The sequence below is a fragment of the Austrofundulus limnaeus genome, unplaced genomic scaffold (genome assembly GCF_001266775.1).
Source record: "Austrofundulus limnaeus strain Quisiro unplaced genomic scaffold, Austrofundulus_limnaeus-1.0 Scaffold63, whole genome shotgun sequence".
Lineage (NCBI taxonomy): Eukaryota > Metazoa > Chordata > Actinopteri > Cyprinodontiformes > Rivulidae > Austrofundulus > Austrofundulus limnaeus.
The window spans coordinates 827,536-831,189 of NW_013952465.1; positions in this window are offsets into that span (position 1 = coordinate 827,536).

Sequence of the window (3,654 nt, forward strand, 5' to 3'; positions counted from 1 at the left end):
GTGTGTGTGTGTGTGTGTGTGTGTGTGTGTGTGTGTGTGTTTGTGTGTGTGTGTGTGTGTGTGTGTCAGGAGAGATGGCATACTAAGCAGAGCCCTCTGCATCAATAGAAGTGCTGTTCATTAGAATCTACATTTCCTCCTTGTAATTCCAAGTGTTTCATTTCACACAGCAACACCAGATCTGCTGTGTTCACCTGATCTGACGGAAATCTCTCCACCCCAGCACGGGTCAAACACTTCCTGTGTTCTTCATGTTGTACTTAAGGTTAGCTGAGGAGATATTACAATTCCGGTTCTTATTGAAATTTAAATTCGGTGGTTTTTATTAGTTTTTCCCTGCAGCTGTGTGGCTTCACAAAACCCTGTTGTTGTTCCATCTGACAATTATTTATCAYGTGAGGTGTTTACTTTTATGATTTGATACATTTTTTGAAACAAATATTTTCACGTTTCGCCAGTATGAATATTCATGATTTGTAATTTTCTCCAAGTTACCTTTTTATGATGACAGGGAGGATATGCCAAGGCTGAAAACAGCAAATGTATCACGATTATTAGTGGATTTTGTCATCAAAAGGAAACTATTCTGTGCCTGACCGTACTATTTGTTTGATAATCTCTGAAGATRATGCCTTAGTTTCTGGAGAAATATGTGACCCATCACATCAAACCTAGGATTAAGTTCCAAAGTGTGATGTGGAAAAGATTTTGTCAAAAATGTAAGAATAAATAATTTATCTACGTGTTGTTTTAATGAAATATCGAAAATAAAATCTTAAAGAATTTTTGAAGCCCTTTTTTGAAACAGGATTTTAAACAGAAAAGCCTTACATTTTAGTAATTTCCCCTGTGAGCTAACAAAGTTTATTTTTCTCTTTCTAACTGGTAAATCTTAATATCCAAATATTGTTTGAGGTTTCCTCTTTAAAATTACACCAAAAGTTCCTCCTTAGAATAAATTAAAATTAGGATTCAGACCAAATATCAATGAGTTATCCTGAGAGGGAGCTAAATCAAGCCATATCTCTGGAATCACTCACGATGTCATGATGATCTAAAGCAGCTTAAAAAGCGGGAATTTAAAAAAAAAAGTGCTTTGGTCATTTTGACCAAATCTTCAGTTCGATCTGATGGGTTACATATAAGGGTTATGATGCTCCTCTAAAAAATGGTTCCCAAATTTTCAGCTTGTGTGCCTCCTGAGCTGTTTTGTCATAGCACTAGTATGCCTTCAGTCAAACGTAATGATGATTCTCCAAAAATATAATGCACTACAATTGATTATTAAATAAAAATTATTTATTTAACCCCCTAGAATGTTTAATTCTCAGGCATTTTATTTTTTTTAACTCAAATTAAAAGATAAAAATGTTGCCTTGAAAGTGATTAAGTAATTAAATAAATAAAGCAGGTAATGGCAGGTGCGGAAAACAGCAGCATTTAAAACAAAAGCACGGTAACATTATTTATAATGCTACTTTTGTCCATTTTAAMTACACTAGTCTTGTTATTTTGTAACAACAAAGGCAAAAAATGTTCTTAGTTGTCATTTTTTACTGTAATTAATACAGAAAATATTTTCAAGATCCCACCTTGATGTTTCAGGACCCTACTGTGTGTCCCAAACACAACTTTGGGAACTACTGGTCTAAAGGACCAGATGGTGATATTGACAGCCTCGACTGCCTGCAAATCTTTAGGTTTTGTTTAAAACTCATTAATGTTCAAGAATCATATCTGACATATTTGTAACTAATTGCTGGTATCTTTATCTTGAAGCAGTATCTACTGCAATGATCATCATTATGCTAAACACAATTTACAATGTAAATTTTAGATTTTTATTTTGTAAAACAAACCAAAACAAATTTAAAATGGAGATATTAATACATGTATTAAGCTTATTTACATTATATATTTAATATGTAAGCTTGTTTTTTTCTTACAATAAAATATTTCACTTTGTATCAATTATATTCCTCTTTTAATTAAAAGCTGTAAATAACCTGTTTTTGTGTAGCGTTAATTAATACTGTCTTAAAGGCATAATTATGATATATGTTCTGTGGAAATGAAAAGAATTAATTCATTTTTAGACGACTTCCACTAAATTAAAAACGAAATTTGATTCAATGCTTAGTGTGGGGCAGACTGTTGGTCTGGGGAGTTAAATAAACCATTTTAAAATTCGATGTTAAAGTATTATGTCAACATTAAAGATAAATGTGCAACTAAAAAGTAAAAAAAACATACAAATTAAACAAAAAACACTAAGTTAAATGTGAATTAATGTTTTTGAATATGCTCAGTGACTTTTTTTCACAAAATGTTTCTTTGTCAAGACAAAAAATGTTTCATACAGCTCTAACGTTTTTAGATACTTTATTTTGTACTTYTGATGGACATTCAAGTCCACAATAAAACAAATGTTTCAGCCCACCACAATATCCAACAAAACAAAGGCTTTTATCCAGAGTGGACACGCTGATATTGTCTCAGATGTCTTGACTGGGTGAATCTCTTCTCACACTGGGWACAGGTGTARGGCTTCTCTCCAGAGTGCCAACTAAAGGTGAACCTTCAGGAGGCTTGGACTGATGGATCTCTTCTCACACTGGATACAGATGAACTTTTTTTCACCAGTGTGCTTGGGTTTATGTAGTTCTAAACCCCTTGARGCTCCAAAGCATCCTTCACTCTGGTCGCTGCAGTGAGGTTTAMCTCAAGTTTTGATTGTCTCAACTAGCAGCTCCTGGACAAACCCATCACCRTCTGGGTSTTCAGGTTCTTCTTTGATTGTACAAGTCTTTTTCAATGGCACACATACAAAAARAGAGGTGAAAATCAGGTTCAGAAATGCAAAAACGCAACTGCTTCCTAAAGGAAAACGTGACTTGACTAAAAGCCCCAAATCAGTTTTTTAAATTAGCATAAGCCTCACGTAACAAAAAATGTTTTGTTTCTCTGAAGTAACAGCTCCTAAATATCACACAGTTTAGGCTGTCATCATAATAAAACTTTTTTTAAATGCCAGAAATTCAATTTTTTTTAATTCTTTATCGTGTGTTTTGAAAGTCTTTTCTGTTACTTTCTTCAGGGTAGCTAAAACCTGTGCTGACTTACTGCTGGTGACAAAGTTAACTCCATGGTGCTGTTCTTCAGATCCACGAGCAGAAACTTCTCCAGTTTTTTGAATCAGCTCTGACAAATAAAAACAGTGTCAGGAATCATATCTACAAAAAAACACTGGAATACAGAAAAATCAAGTTGAAACATTTTCTAACTAAGAAAATATAGAACATTTACAAACTATATCTTCAATTAAAACCTTTCTTTGACAGTAAAACAACTTTGTGAACTAAACAAAAGTTGAATAGTTAAAGAGAAGTTATAGAAAAACTGTTTTACTTACTGTGTGGGTCAAACTTGCTCCTGTAGGTTCAGAGGTGTTTTTGAAATGTCTCAGGAAATGAACTAATGCACTGATGACTTCCATGGTAACCAAATTCTACCAGTCTGATGCAGATGTTTTACATAAAAACAAAAGTGAAAGTTATTGTACTAAATTCAATGTAAACAATGAAAGTATGATTTTACGAAAAAATTAAAAAGAAAAAAAAGAAAAATGCTCAACAACTCAATCAGTAATAAACG